This window comes from Lichenostomus cassidix, chromosome Z (assembly GCF_008360975.1).
Source record: "Lichenostomus cassidix isolate B80296 chromosome Z, HeHo_3.0, whole genome shotgun sequence".
NCBI lineage: Eukaryota > Metazoa > Chordata > Aves > Passeriformes > Meliphagidae > Lichenostomus > Lichenostomus cassidix.
Window position 1 is genome coordinate 71673167 of NC_139511.1, and position 16825 is coordinate 71689991.

At 41.5% G+C, this 16825-nt stretch overlaps 1 protein-coding gene across 4 annotated transcripts in view; it reads left to right on the forward strand.

Moving 5' to 3' along the window:
- The window catches only part of SETBP1 (SET binding protein 1), a 269168-nt gene that overhangs the window by 138944 nt on the left and 113399 nt on the right, over nucleotides 1–16825 (forward strand). The window lies entirely within an intron of this gene.

Genomic DNA, 16825 nt, shown 5'->3' on the forward strand with positions numbered 1-16825 from the left:
TGATTTCTTCTTTGGCCCAAAGCAGCAGAACATAATTTTTCACAAAAAGAAAGGGAGAACAGCAGCTGATATGACAGGTAAGAGCCCTAAGTAGAGAACAGGTTGCAAGAAGATGTGCTAAATCCAGCTAATGTCTCCATGACATTTCTGCATGTGTGTATCCCCATCCATAAAATGGGAAGATTAATAATTCTCTATCTTGCAGAGAGCTAAGAAGCTAAATTAATTACTGTTTGTGGAGCTAATTGCGATTCCCAGATGAGTACTGTTTGGAACATTCTAATTCTTATTATTATTATTTCCATTGAGGTTTGCCTCCATGTAATTAGTTTGCTAAATCTGCAAACAGGTATGCTCTCTCAAGCTCTTTGGAGGCATTCCTCATGGGACTGGTCCATTCTGAGCTGTGTGGCATGAGGAAGCACTGGCAATCAAGGCTGAGCTGTCCTCCAGCTCTTCTACCTCACACCAAACCCATGTCCATCTCCTTGTAAGGCTGTGCTCTTCAGAAAGCCACATTTATTAAAGTGAACAGAAACAGCTTAAGGAAACCAGCCTGATTACAAATTTATGCACCATTATAAATTACTATGGTAAATTATACTTGTGTGTGTGTGTGGTGGAATCAAACCCAGAGATGGATTACATCCATTCCAGGGAGGGAAAAGGTTTTCCAACAGCATTTAAGTGTGTCTAGGTTGGCCATCAGTTTCTATGGGGTTGAAAATTAAATAAATTCTCACACAATATGTGCCAGTCACCTATTGTTTTAGTTTATATTCACAAGTGCTGTTCACTTCAGTAATACTGAGTTAGCTCAATATTTTCAAAAAAGTCGATATAAGCTGCAGTCATTGTCACTGAAGATTCACTTGTCAAACACCTCTCCTACTTAAAAGTAGCACAAGAGTAGTAGAACAAAAAGACCTACTAAAATGGTGCCAGATTTAAAACAAAACAACCCCTTAAGATTATGTAAGAGCTATAGGAAGTATGTTGTTTTATTTATGAATGTGGAACTTTGTCTATTCATTATTTCGTGAGTCTGGGTTGGTGTGTTTTGCTTTTCTTTCCCTTTCATAAATAAGCAATAATTGACATTGAGGCAGACAAAGGAGCGAGTTTTTAAGGATCTCGAAACACAGGTGGCAGTTTTGCCAGAGGTTTCATCTGAGAGAAGCTAAGTCAGTATGAGCTGGAAAGCTTGGGGAAGTAGACAGAAATAATCAAGTCAACATGTCAAAAAAGGCTGTTTAACTTAGACTGGAGCTGTGCTTGTTTACCTTTCTTGTGCAAAAAGCTTAGAGGAGACAGGCTCGGTGCTGGGAAAATGGTTTTAAGCCAGCTGAAGTACTTTGTGGTGTTCACATCTCTTTTATAATGGGAACATAGAGGTGCAGGCATTTCTGTTTACTCAACAAGTCAGTGAAACCCTCAGTCTGATACTGTGTCCAATATAATAAATTTCAGTGTTGTGATTTTTGTGTTCCTGTATTCCTGGAGCAGTCCTTCAAAATCCATATTTGCCAAGGCAAATAAGTAAGTTTGGCCTAAAGAGAACTGGGAGATTCCTTTTTTTTTAACATCCCTGAATGAATAAGAGGCTGTACTCCATTTTTAGGGATGTGTTCATGGACTCTGAGACACCTGAATATTTTCAGAGATCTGCCACTACCTCTGAAAAACTGAAACGATCATTGTCATTGGTGTCTCCTCTGGTAGGAAACCTGTGGTTAGAGGGAGACTGTTAATATAATAATTAGTTGTTTAATCTTCTCTGTGTCCATCTTGAACTTGCAAATAATAGAAGCACAGCCAGGGTGCTTTTGCTAAGTGTTTCACTTGCTTTCCCCATGTTATCTAATACAGCACTGGGAAGAACTGAAATTTTAGATCTCCATTTGAAGGATTCCCTAGCGTTGCTATCAGCAACCTCCAAAACGGATCCATTCAGTTGCTCCTTTGATGTGCAATTTAACCCAGGGAAAAACAGCCTTGTGTAATGTATAAATAGAAAAGAGGAGAGATAAGGGTGGTGTTGAAGTTGCTGGCTGACAGCTTGGCATCCAAACGTTAAAGGTGAATGCCACTACCACTGCTTAAGAAAAATGTCTGCTCCTTCCCAAATTCCAACCCCCTGAAAATTAGCACTCTATTTACCTTGCAGCTGCTTTTGTTCAGTTGGAAAGAAAAACAAAACAAAAGAAGCACACTAAAAGACCCACAAAAACCCTCACAAAAAATCCAAAACTAACATTAGCTCTTTGAGGCCAACTTAATTTGTCTCACTAGCAAAAATGAATTTTTTGTTAGACAAAAATATAGTCTGCTTTCAAGGACAGTGCTTTCATTAGATGGTTTTCCTCTTTATCTCCAAAAAACCAGCATTCTTGCAGGAAGCCATTAAGTTTACCCATTCTAATTGATGAATATATGGCATTTGAAATAGAAAGTTCTTGCATGCTGCAAAAGCTGTGAGTACATGGCATGGTCTTTGAGGGATAAGGCATCCAGGCACATTTTGATTAACGTGACAAAAGAGTGAGAAAATCCAGGTGGAAGCTAGAGTATCTGAATGAACTTCAGCAAAAAATTCAATTTCACCTTCTGAAAGAACCAAAAGTAGCTGGTGCCAATGAATGAAGAAAGTCATTCAAATTCCGGACATTGAGGAAGAGTACGTGGAGAAAACAACGATGGAAAAGGGTGTGATTATTACACTACCATTACCTGTCTGAACAATGTGGACATCTAGTCCCAGATGGATTTCCAGGTTCTCTTCCAAGCCTAAAGAAAACACTGGGAATGGGAGAGAGCCATGACCTTGAGGTATCCTAATGACTGTTTTGGCTCTCCTCTCTTTGCTGTCTGAATGATGGTTTCTCAAAGACTGGGGAAGGACAATGTAAGGCTGGATTTAGCCTCTTGATTTGTCTTTTCCAGCTCACAGCAAGCACATCCCCTGTGTCCTGTAATCATTTCAACACAAATCTATTATGTTCTATGCAAAACTTTATTTGGTTTGTTGTTCCCAACATATCTTCCAGCCTATACCCTGATTTATTACCACCCTCTTCTCTCATGCTCTCAGTGTGCAAATGAACCTAAGGTGCTTTCCCATCTCCCCATTATTAAACCTCTGATATATTAGTAGACAGAACCTCTGTCTTGTTGGGTTCATACAAGACAACTGAAGTCTTCCTATCTTTTGAGCATCTCAGTGGTCATCTGCTGCATGACTTCCAGCTGGTTGCTCTCCATCCTGCTAAATTGCTAAAAAATGTGGAAATTCAAAGCATCCTCCCTGATAATGTCAAAAGAAAATCATAGAAAAGTCTGTTCTCAAAGGCCTGCTCTCCTGGTTTTGGTTTGTTTTTTTGTTGATATTTTCTTCTTGTTGGCTTTTTTTTTTTGGGGGGGGGGGTTGTTGGGTTTTTGTTTGTTTGTTTGTATTTGTTGGGGGCTTGGGTGATTTTCTGGGGGATTTTGGGGGGGGTTTCTTTTGTTTTGGGGTTTTTGGTTTTTTGGGGCTTTTTGTTAGTTGGTTGTTTTTTGTTGTTGTTGTTGGGGGTTTTTTGTTTGTTTTTTTGGTTTTTTGTAAATTTGCAATAATTTTTTAAGGAGATTTTGCTGTGCATGGCTTTGTGGCTGCCAGAGGAAAGATGTGTGACAGCATCTGCTTGCTTAGTTTTGTGGCTTCTCAAATGTAGATAAAAAAGGAGGTATCACCTTCTCAACAATAACCTGAGAAGAGGAGGTTGATATCTCTGGTGATGGAGAATGTTGTGAGTCAGGGCTTGGGGCTGAGCTCGTTTCTAGATACATATGCAAAGCAGTAATAAATGAGCTGCAGTTTATTATGGGGAGAGCATCAGATCTTCCAGCTGCTCCATTAGGACTCCAGGCCAGGCTATTTAATGATGGCCTGGCCTCCTCCTTTAAGCAGATTATCACAGTGACACACTGACTGCTTTGCTGCTGCTCCTTTGCTCATGGTGACCCTGCTGTCCATGCAGGGAGGAGGGTGGGGCTGAGAGGAGGTTTTGCTGTGGAGCAAGGGAATCCCTGGATTTTGTTTTGGATTAATAAACAACAACAAGGTGTTTATGAGAATTGTTAGATTTCTTATTATGAATATTATTATTACTTAGCATACCTAGGATCTATAAATAGGGAGTACATAAATGATGAAAACCATGGCAAGCACAGAGAAGGGCAATCTCAGTAGCCGGTCTTCTTTCTTCTTATTAATTCACCCATCTGGGCACTGCAGAGAGCAGAGACATGGCAGGGACCATCCCCTTCCTCTTCACCCCATGCAGTGCTGCCTCCAAACACACCCCTACCAGGGGTACACATCTGTGCCACCTTCCACATCCATTCTTCAAACCCCTCCAGAGGCAACAAACCCACAAACTGAAGACTGGTTCATCCCAGCAGGATTACAGACCATGTAGCAGCACCTTCTCAGGTTGCCTTTGCTGGGTGCAGCTCATTGAGCAAAGAAAATTCCCCTTGTTGCAGAAAAGCCCTTGGTCCATGCTGCTGGAGGTGAGCCATCTCCCCAGGGCTCCCTCTCTAGAGTGTTTATTTTGTCCCACCGCAAGCTTGCCAGTTCCTTGTTGCAGTGAATTTCACTTTCTTCTGCTTTTTGAGAGGGGATAATAGTCCTTACAGGGCTTTGAAGTGCATGTAAGTGTTGGGGTCACGGCTGATAATACAACTGTTACAAGGACAAAGGCAGTGAGAGTGCTGGAAAGGCATGGGTATATGCTTTCCTAGTGAGAACCGGTGATTTTTATCTAGGTTTTTGTATTTTTACCACAAAATCTGTGCAAAAAAAAGTAGAGTGTTTCCCAAATAAATGGTCCCACACTGGGACTAAATTCACCCAACAATTTTGGCTCCAAAATTAAGAGCATGGAATTCTGAAAAAAAAATAATAGACAAAAAAAAAAGTTATCTTACTGAAAGGCATACATTGAGACAGATGGGGAGAGGAAAAGAAGGATGAAAGAGAGGAAACATAAGTAAGAAGATAAAAAGAATTGGACTTTTTTTTTTTCTTCCAGAATTTGAGGAAATGCACTTCCTGAGGTGTTTTATGTAGATTTCACCCCCCAAAAAGGGCACAGTTCCTTCAGTTTTTTCCTCCATTCTGTCATTTGATCCAGTCTGGAATTGACATGTGACCTGCAGCAAGTGACAACTTTTGTGCGACTTGGCTAACCCTTCTGCAAACCAGGGGGTTTAATGGGTTTTGTTCATTAAACCTGCCCAGCTCCCCTCCAGTCTGGAGGTTAGGGTGGCAAAACATACATGCCAAGTCTGGATAGAAGCTGTCAGTCCTGTCTGCTCTAATGAGACTTTTCTCCTAAAGAGGACATCAGTGTGTAACCCATCTACTTCTGTCATGTACACACAGCTTACCATATATGCTGCAAAATATTCCTAGAGGTGCATTCCTTCGGTTTTTTTGTCAGTAGTCTTCTGAAGATAGCAGAACTGTGTTCCCTTAATGAAAGTGGATGGTGAAATAGCTCAAGAATTTTGGAAAATATAAGACAGTTCCTTTGCATCAATAACAGATGCGTAATTCATTCTCCTGCTTATTACATGGTGCTTCAGCCAGACAAGCAGGGAAGTCATTGCCCCTGCAGAAGGAGCAACACAGGATGGGCAATTTGGGTATGAAATAGGTACTGGAGTCTATCTCAGCAATGGAAATCAGCAGTCATACATCGCAGTATGACATAATTTTTCATCATCCTCTGCCAGCTGAGCTGTGATTAACGTGTTAGCAGGTTTGTCAATTGTCAGATCATAAAACTGATCATTGGAGCTGCACTAAAATGTGCAAGCCTTTGAAAACAGGCCAGGCCTTCAGGCTGATCCAGCACTGAATCTGCCTTCAAGTTTCGATTCCCTCAAATGGAGGGGGATGACATGCCAGCAACACCCTCACTGCCCACATGTCCTCACTGTGTGCAATGTGTCCTTGCTGTGTCCACGTTCACATCAAGGTGTCCCGTGTGCTCCTCTTCATCCAGACACCTTTCAGCTGAGGTCTCTGATGCCATCTTATCTCAGCAAGACAGAGATAGATGCACTTTGGGCTGTTCAGGTTTCCCAGCCTGTTTCTCAGGGTTGTTACTTTAGCACAAAACACAATGACAACGGTTATGTGTAATGGGATTAGATAACTAACCACTGACAAAACAATGGTTACTTGAACTAACAAGCATGAGAAAAAGAAAGCGAGCTGAGGAGCGTGACCCAGAATGGGAGAGGAGTGAATAACAGATGCCTTTGCACAGCACTTTGCTGCTGCTTGTAATGAAAGAACACTCAGACATTTGGAGAGTAAGCCAAGACTTGCTCTGGTCAAGGGAGCCCCAAGGTGTTTGATTTACAAACAGCTAAAAATGCTGCATAACTTTGAAAGTGTATTTACAGCTTTTTTTCACCCTGTCTGCTTGCTGGCACATACAGAATTACGAGGGAATGGTTTGGGTTGTTACTGTGGTTTTACTCTTTTACAGTTGTTCCATGCACCATTTTTTCCCCATTTTATGGGTCCCTAAAGACCCACAGGCCACCCCTTGAGAATCAACAGCCTGGAAAGACAAGGTGGAAAATTTGTGCTTCGGAGCACATTCCTTAGAGTTCCTTGGTTCTCCAGGAAAACCAGGAGGAGGAAAATCACGGACTTTGGTTTCATTGCAAGAAAGAGCTGTCTTGCTGTGACAACACAGGCTTTCCTTCAAACAAAAGTGGGCAAGTCTGGAGTTGTTGTGCAGTGAGCTCCCTGTGCTCACAGAGGAGAGTGTCGCGTGCTGAAAATGCACCCAGTGCCCTTCAAGGCAAAGGCTGTGCAGCCAACAGGCTCCGTCCAGCCCCCCCAGCAAGGCCAGTTGTACAGACTTGTCCATCATTCCCTAGTGTCCCCTCAGGGAATGGGAGGCAGTAAGGTGCAAGGATGTAGCATTAGCAAGGTCGCCCTTCCTCTGACTTTTTCTTTTTTCCAGAAGAATGGATTCACTGAAGGGAGTAAATGTGTGGTTAAAACATTTCTGCTTGGCACTGGGCGCCCATTCCTTCTGGCAAATCTTGGTTCTCTACACACTACTGTGTCATGTTATCCCCACACTTTGCATCAAAAAGTCGATCCCTGAACCAGTGAGGCAAGGTGTATTCGGTGAGGCTGAGTTACATGGTGACCTCACAGCTGAGGAATGCAGGTATTTGGGACTCCTCTGGAAAGATCCTGCTGAAAGATCTCCAGGGTGTACTGTACTAAGCATAAGCCTACCACCCCCAGGGTTTGGAAGAGAGCAAATTCCTTCCAGGATTATAGGATTAAGAAGTTGAAAAGTGATTCAAATTCTTCATTAAACAGGAAAAAAAAAAAAGAGAGAGAGAGAGACATGAGGGGAAGCTCTTCAATGCATGCATCACTCGACGTGTTTTCCTTGTAATTAAAGGAAGATATTGAAAAATATTTGAGGGGATTAAATGCTCAGAGTATATGTGCCGATCAAATAACACAAGAGTCTGCATTCTTCTGAGTAATCAATGGAGTGGCTTGAATGGGGAAGTTCAAAAGAGCACAGTTATTGTTAAAGTGCCATTGTAGTAGTATTCACCATACTGTACGGCAGATGGACAGGCCCAAGGGTTTCCCAGCAGGGAAACCTTGCTATAGCTGAAAAAAGCAAGGGTCTGGAACTCATATGTGGGTATTTCCACAGCAATTGTTAACGTTTCAGGCAGGCTTTTCTTCCCATTCTGCTCCCCAAACTGAATGCGGAAAGAGGTATTCCTAATTTCTTAATTTCCTAATTTGAGGAAGACTTGTTTTGGACTGTGTTTCTCTTTTATTCAAGAAGACAAAACATATGTCCACAGACTATGTGGAAAAGAAAGGTGTTTAAGGACTGAGCCCAGGGCATAAGAAATGGGAGGAACTCCTGTGGTAAATAGGGAATTGTACTTACCATTATTCTTTCTTCTGTCTCCTGACAGCTTGACTGTTAGTGGTCATTATTTAGCCATTAATTAAGAGGTCATTATGTCCCAGACACCTGGTGTCTAGAATAGGCAATGTGTCCTGCAGTTCATACACAGCTCCAAGACCACTGTGGTGTTCTGTGAGTGCTTGCCCACATGTGTGACAGAAATGCTGCTCCATCCAGAGATCTTGGCTTTATTCTGACTTTCCCTTTGGGTGTTTCTATGCTGACAGTGGGCACAGGCAGCAGTGAGCTAGAGAAGAAAGAGATCCAAAGGGTGTTTAAAGACCATGAGGCTATGGGATTCCTTGTCATCTTACATCAGACTGCGGGGAATCAAATTTCCCTGAATTACCAGTGTGTCCTGTTTCCTATGCTTTTGGAAGAGGAAGAACCTGACTTTAGATAGAATTTGGCCCCAAGGTTGTACTTTCACCTTTGCTCCTGCTCTGCCCTTACAGCCTGTGGACAAAACACCTCACCTTTTTAGCTTCCTTGGATTTTATAAATGACCAGATTAATGACATCCCCTTCAGTTCCTGGATTTGATTAAAAGTGTTTTGAGATCTTGATATGAAAGATGTCATATAACTGTACCGAGAAAGATGATATTTATTCCTCTTTCACTGTTTTTATATAAAGAGGTTCTCACACAGTGGAGGAAAGAGCCCTCCTCTCCTCTCCTCTCCTCTCCTCTCCACAGAGTTTTCTAAATTAGGTACAACACTTCCCATCCTCACCTACTAAGAATATCAGATCACAATAGTAACAAAGGTTTGGCCATCTGGAGAGTGAAGCATTAGTCTGGTGATGATGGTTTTCACCTCAAGATGCTCTCTCTCCAGAGCTGTGTATGACAGAATTCTTACCAGACCAAGCTCAAGAGGTCACTGAATCCATCTAATACGCTGAGTCCTTCAGCATCCTGCACCAACATGCAACTATCCTTACCTTTTAATTGTTTCCTTAAATGTCTCCTCTAAATTTCCTCCACCTCAGTTTAATTACATAATTTCTTATGCTACCCACAGCGAAGAGACCCACATTAGTTCCTTTCTCTATGCTTTGGCCACTTATATTAAATCAGTCTGGAATTTGATCCAGTCAGGAAATGAATCCGTTTCAGACATCCCATTATCCTTATGCTTTTGCCTTGCCAGAAATATCCAAATCAGGATGACTGTTTCTTAGGCAGTCACTTCAATCCTTTTTAGGCACTTAAAAGTAAACTTTGTTAAAGAAAGACTTAGCACACCGAGTACCCAAATTGAAGTTAATGGATGCTCTGAGAGCAAGTCCTGTTTATTTTGGCATCTCTCCGTACAAATAAAAGTCTGATTATAGGTATCTGCATAAGAAAGTGAAGACAGAAGGACTGGAGCTTTTTGTCTTTTTTTTTAAAATATTTTTATTTTATTTTAAACTACTTTGGCAAATCAACCATACATCTTCTCACTTCCTCTTTCTGAAAGCTAACCAGACGGCGTATGCCAGCATCAAAATTTCCCACTGATGGTTTGTTTATCATTCAGTCACCTCGAGTATGTAGTGGAAAGTTTGAACTGACCCTGAGGTACGGTATTTGTTAATAACTGAAAGCATAATTTGACCAAGTTGCCATTTAAAGAACTCACAGTCCAGTCGACTTTGCCTGATGCCACACAGTATGAGTAGGTGCTGAAATTCAGCACAACTGAGTACAAAATCAGCTTTGGAGTCCTGTGTCTCATGCCCTAGGGGCTAATAGACTGGGTATTTTTCTAACCTTACAATTGTGGTTAATAAAATAATGGATGAGGAATGGGTGAAAGAAGTTTTTTTTAAAATTTTTTATTTATTTTCTTTTGGCTCCACAGATGTGCTTAAGCAAACACAGTCTCCTGATCCTGCAAACAGCAGTTCCCTTGGCAAAATGGTTTGGGAAAGCTTTGGATAACTTCAGTTAAAAAACACACTTGCAAAAAAATAAGCTGTCAGAGAGTAAATATTTAACTTTTCCATTTGTTTTCTGCTTTGCATGGAGTGTACATGACAAACCTTATTCATAGCTGCTAATTTTGTAGTTAATGTCAACAGAATTATAGTTGGAAAGGAAATTACCCGGACTGTCATGATTTCACATCCTTTTTGTAATTCCTTCTCTGAACAAATTGGTTGTTCATGACGACAGTCACTGAAACAGATTAACCTGCCAGGCAGCTCAGAGTGACACACAATAAAATGCAGGTTCTGGAGTTCTATATAAGAAAAATTACCCATGGAAAGTACCCACCACAATGAGAAAAACAGAACAAACCCTCTGATCAGAAGTTAAAACCAGTACAAGTTACGACAAAGGGACAAAGGTTTAGCAGGCTAAACCAAGGTGGCTCATGGAGATTGGTTGTCTTGGGATATGGTAGGTGATTTTTGCAGAATATGTCATTTATTTAAACTTTACTAGACTTGAATGAGGTTATTCTGCCCCTCTGCCCTGCTCAGATGAATGTGCAGATCCTACAGAGCTGTCTCCAACCCTGGGGTGCCCAGCACAGGAAGGACATGGAACTGCTGGAGCCAATCCAGAGGAGGCACCAGGATGGTCAGAGGGATGGAGCAGCTCTGCTGGGAGGAAAGACTGGGAGAGTTGGGATTGTTCAGACTGGAGAGGAGAAGCTTTGGGATGACCTCATTGTGGCCTTGCAGTACCTGGAGGGAGCCAACAAGAAAGAAGGAGAGGGACAATTTACAAGAGTCTAGAGTGACAGACAAGAGACAGTGGCTTTCCACTGACAGAAAGTAGGTTTACAGTAGACATGAGGAAAAAAAATTCTTGTCTGTGAGGGTGGTGAGAAACTCACATGATTGCCCAGAGAAGCTGTGGCTGCCCCTGGATCCCTGGCAGTGTCCAAGGCCAGGCTGGACAGAGCTTGGAGCAACCTGGGACAGTGGAAGGTGTCCAGCCCATGGCAGCTTTAAGGTTCCTCTCAAACCAAACCATTCTGTGACTTTACGATTCTATGATTCCATGATTCTGGGATGCAGGGCTATTGTGGTGTATAATCTATAGGTGGTAAGGATGGATGAAATCTCTCTCACTTACTTTTCTGATCTGTGATTCACAAAGAGACTTGTTTCAGTGTCCTCTCAGCCTCAGCTTGGCCCACACAAAGTGGGGTCCTGGTGGACGTTGCCCTACATATTGAAAGTATGGGCATTATAGAAAATACACAAATTATGCAAGTAAGGTGTCTTGCTTTTCACAGTTTTTTGCACTGGAATGAGGCAGTGGTGAAGTGTTTGCCAGGTGTTAAGTGTATGTGAAAACCATTAGGCAAAGGCTGCTTTAAACAATGAGACTTATCACGATAATAAGTGTTAGACTTTGTAGTCAGTAATAACAGGGTCAGCGCCTTAGAGAGCAGCTCATTGCTGAGTGTCATGAAAAGGGAAAGTGATTAATTTGAGTTTCCAAGGGAAAATGAGCAGTCCACAAGTTCAGTGCTAGATTGTCTGTAGTCATGTTAGGAATCTTTGTCTCTCTTTCCCTGAGCAGTGGGAACAAACCCCCTGCTTGGGTATGTGCCTTCCCCGTTACTAAATCCATTTGCTCTGGGAATTGCTGGAACATAGAGGAAACCCAGTGATCTGAGCAGGCTAGAGACCCAGGATGTCCTGAGTTCTCGTGCTAAGGCTTGGCAAAAAAATTGGCTCCTACCATTTCCTCTTCTCCCTGCAAAGAGTTTAATTCAGTAATTATTCTAAGAAACAAGATCTCTGCATGCTTGGCGAAAGGCCAGAGATTCATCCAAACTTGTGGCTTACTTCACTGATGTTCAGGCCAATTGGTGCACTCAGGCTGCACAATGAGTTGCAGATGTAGTGATCTCATGTACTTCATTGGTGAAAAGCACAGAAATGTTTACCCTGTAGTCGAATGTAAATGTAAAAAGATGGTTGCCTGAGACTGCAATCTGAACATCCCAAAACGGCATCACACCAACCCTCCCCCAGTTTAATCCTTTTCTTTGTTGCCTCATCTCTCCCATCTGTGAAATGGAAACAATTCCACTTCACTTTGTCCTGCTTTGCCCCGAGGAACTGGAATGAGCTAGACCTTTCAAAAGGACTTTGAAGACAGATTATTGTTTTTCATTACTGTGTGCAACACTTCTCACCATGAAGTGATATTTCAGAATAAAGGTACAATTCTGCTCTGCCAAGAGAGTAATGCTAACCTTCCACCAAAAACATCACTGCTTTGTTAGATGGAAATCAACTGTGTTTGACAGAGTGATTTGTAAACTTTGCCGATGCTGTGTGGTTCTGCACGACCAGCCTGGAACTGGTGTATTTTATTTTTTTCCCTACTTTCTGGGGGGGATTATGTGTTGTGACTTTGACCTGGGACATTTCCTTTCTGCAGGAGGATTAAGCTTCAGTTGTTTTTCTGCTAGCAGTGAGTATCGTTTGCAGACGAAGAAATATGATTTCCTTCTTTTAAAATGGGTCAGACCCTTTTGGTTTTTTAACCACAAACAATGGAGTTCAGAGAAAAATCCAGAGGCATACGGACTTGGGAGCCTTTGCGGCTTCAGATGTGAAACAGGCCTGTCTAATGCATTCAGTTCCTTGTCAGTTGTGAAAGAAATGTCTAAAGTTTCGTAATATCATATCAGTTGTGCAAACAGCTTGTCCTTTTTAAAGTAGGTGCTTAAATCTGCACTTGGTTTTAGTAAAGCTTAGTCTATTTTTATGCCTGAAGAAGTTTCATTTTCTAGGGGTGGTGGAAGGAAGGTAAAGAATTCATTTAAGGGTTTATTGGGGTTTTTTTTTAGATAGGAGACAAGTAACTCCATTTCAGATGTCTGTGTCTCATTCAGGGCAATTAAGGATTTCATGTCATTTGATATTCTCTTTGAGAAGCACAGGAATTGGTTACGAGTTTCTACCCTTGTTAGATTTAAACTCTATTTCATTTTAACCCTGGGGAATTAGTCTGGGTTGAAGTGCATGCATGCATGAATTAAATCACAGCAACATTACTACGTCTCTTTTTAGGACAGAGCTCTCAAAGCTCTTAATCGTGTGCTCATTTCTCAGACCTATCCTGTGATATGGGTACAGTAGCTGTATCATTTCCAGAACTGCAGAATCCGAGTGCAATAAAGCACACCTCTTCCTTTTTTTCTTCTGCGAGGTCTGTTACCTTGAGCAGGCTGCTACCTCCACACAGATCTGTGCAGCCTCCAGTTTGATGTGCTTTGTTTATAGCTCAGGCAGAGGGGTGCGAGTGAGGCTGTTGCCTAATAAAGGCCGTTTTTAGCCGGTTGAGCAGTAGTAATTCCTGTTTAAATGCTTACGATCCCATTGATTTAATCTGGCACAGTTTCAGCAGGCTAGACGGGTGAATGTCTGCTGCTCAGAGTCATCAGTGGCCTTAGGGCTTTCTCCAGTGAGGTGTGAGATGTGGATTTGAGAGACAAAGGGGTTCAACTCTGGCTCATCTGTGCGATCCAGCCTTGTGTAAGAGGTGAAAGCTGTGTTTGCAAAAGGGACAACCTTGCCCAGTTCTCCAAATGAAAGGCTGAGATGCTCTCAGGTAAAGATCCCAGGCTGCAGAGCTCAACTTCATCCATCCTGAGCGGTGCAGCCTTTCATCAGCTATTTTTTTGTAACACCTTCATATGCCATAGGCACAAGAAAAAGCACAAAGCAACCTAGGAGAGAGTGAATGCCACTGCAGAGCTCAGAACTGAAATTAATTGATATCTCTCTCCCGTTGCTAGCAGGGACCTTAATGGGCCAGCTTGAGTCCCTCAGCAAAATCTGCAGCCCGTTACATGACAGAGCTGGCTGCTAAAATCTGGAGAGATGAACAGCATGACAGCCGTGGTAGGTCACCTCCTGCAGAAAGGATAACAAAATATTTGTGCATCTCAGGCAGATGGAGGGATGAGCAGCAGAAGCACATGGGGAAGCAGGTACTTTTGTAATCACCCGGAGAGGCAGCTCACCTTCACAGACCAGCAGAGCTGGCTTAATGTGGCGACAGCAGCTATTGCACCAGTTGAAGGAACAGCAAAACTGCCATGGCAACGTCTTCTCCTCAGGGGATCACAGGCAGAATCCTGGCCAAGCCAGACCAAATTTCTCCTGTGCTTTCCACTGGAAAAGTGCCCCTCCAGCTGGCTACAAAAGACAAATTCCAGCCCATAAGCTGAAACAGAGTAAATATTAGTTAAACAGTTACAGGTCTTAAGATCTTACAGGCAGTAGGAGCAGCTGTCAGGTTGGGGGACACCTCCTGCCCAGCCACAGCATGTCGAGGATGCTGATGGTGAGAGTGGCTGAAACCAAAGTCATTTCCCACCCAGGTGACTCAGAGATGAGAAGAGCCACGGAGCACCAAAGATGGACAGTTTTGCTACAAGTTTCTACCTGGTGAAGGTCTTTTCTCCTGTGTAGTCTTGTGAAACACCATAGAAAATAGGCTCAGAAACTTGCTTGGCAGAAGTACAAAGAGTGCAGAAAAAGGCTTTAGACTTTTTTCCTCCCAAAGTTGGTGCTCAGCCTTTTTCTTTTCAATGAAGCCATCATGCACTGCTCAGTTTCATGTGTTCCCCCCTTTCTCCAAACAAGCTCTGTCTGCTTTCATTAATCATTAATTGCTTTGGCTGGAACACAGACCTTCAGTGTAGACACTCATAGCAGAACACAGCAGAAAAAGGAAGTGATCTTTTCTCTTGTTTAATGCTGCCTCTCAAGGAACTGCAGGTATTGATTGATGCTTCTTACGTTTCAGATATTCTCTGTGATGGGAAAAAAAAGTCATATTCCCCTAAAGTGTCAGTTGTATTACATATCAGAAAATATATCTCTTTAATGAACTCAAAGCATCACTTCTTTTTTTTTTTTTTTGAAGTGTCTCTTTCTATGTTGTCATATAAAAATAGATAGATGATATGCACTACATATTTTTTCTCCTAATGTGATTGAGTTATGGCAGTAAAAATTTTCCTTTCCCCTTCTCAATTCGCACAATAAAGTATATCACAGCTGTAGACACATGGGAATGTACTGGATGACTGTACCTTAAGTGATTGTTTCTCATGTATCCATAAACATGAATAAATATGGTAGTCATGGCTGTCAATGATCCTTTGTTTCAACAAGTTGCCCATAATTAAGCATTGTATAAACATAATTGAGAAAATTAATGTCTCTGAATATCCCTGGAAGTTTTAAATCCTCCAAATTGCAATTACGGAGCTCCTGGCTAATTTTATAAAAGATGTAAAGGATAGATATGAGTATTTTATATGGATCTGAATCTTGGTCCTTCAAAACAGGGTCTCCAAAGATCAGGCTGTTTTTTTAGAAGTCCAGGAATAAGTTACTAATGACTTTGCTAATCAAGATGCAGTGTGAAGCACCACTGATTCCTTGAATAAAATATATGTTCCAAAGTTTTACTTGTGTAGATTTTAAGTCAGAATTTGCAGAAACATTATTCAGATTTTCCAGGGAAAACTAGCTTTAAGCCAAGGCAAAAATGGGAAATAAATATTTGGAAAGTATTTTAAAGAATGATTGACTTAAGGACCCCGAGCAACAACTGGAATAAAAAATAACAGACAATACTCCTCAAAATTCTGGGATTCTATATGACTTCAAAAGGGAAGCTTGTGCTGTGTCAGCATTGATTTCTTTATTTACCTTCAGAGACCACAATTTTTTTTAAAAAGTGGAGAAAAATGCCCCCACACCTCAGAGGTCTCATTTGAGTAAGGGTTGTAAAGATATATTTGTACTTTGTGATGTCCTTTGAGATTCTTTGGAAAAAGTGCTACATGAAAACCAAATATTCTTCAAGCATATAGATATATATATTTGTGTGTGGGAATACGGAATGGACGCCCACACTGCTGTGGAACTGAGAGGAATAATTTAGCAAAGGAAAAAAACCACAGAATTCTGGGCAAAAAAGTCATTGGATGTGATGGATGAAGGTTTATCTGCTCTTTATAGTGACAGATAAGTAATGAGCTTGAACTGCTGCGATATTGTCTGGAAATAGAATAGATGACATTTTTAATAGGCTCAAATTGACTCTTAATAGTTCAGACCATCTGCTGAAACTGTGGAATAATAAAACTAGTACTTTTATTATGACCTTCATCTAAAGCACACTAAATACTCTGGGAAAGCATGTGGACATTTCTAAATCTATGTTTTGGTTGGACAGTTTGGATAAAAGTATTTTGCACTGGGTTTGAGGGTCAGGCTCTGGCCTGGTTGTTATAAAAGCAATCCCAGTGAGATTCCAGCCCTGTCTTGCAGGTGCTTAACAATTTTATCATCCATTTAAGCCAGTTTCTTAAAAGCTAAATGTGCTACAGTACACATATGAAAAAATTTAATATGAATTCTACTACTAATACTAATAATAATGATGATGATGATAATGATAATAACAGTAATGCAATTACAAGTAGTAGTAGCAGTATTTGGTAGAGTCTGACTCTGATTAGAGTTTTGAGGTCACTGTATCATCCAAATGGTGGGTGGGGACCATTTATGACAGCATAGTCTGCTCTAGACATTCACAGTGATGATAAAATCTGCAAAAGGGCCAAGTTCTTCAGACGGAATATTCAGTTTGAAGTAGGAAAAACAATGCACACAGTTGCAATAAATATGAGTTGAAGAGAGTTCTGTAAGGCAGAGACAACAGAACTGAAGACCAGGAGAGACGTTTTTACTTGGAGATCTCTCCTGTTCTTGTCCATTATGAAATAGCTTAAAATTGGCAGGAACCTTGTTGTTGCTAG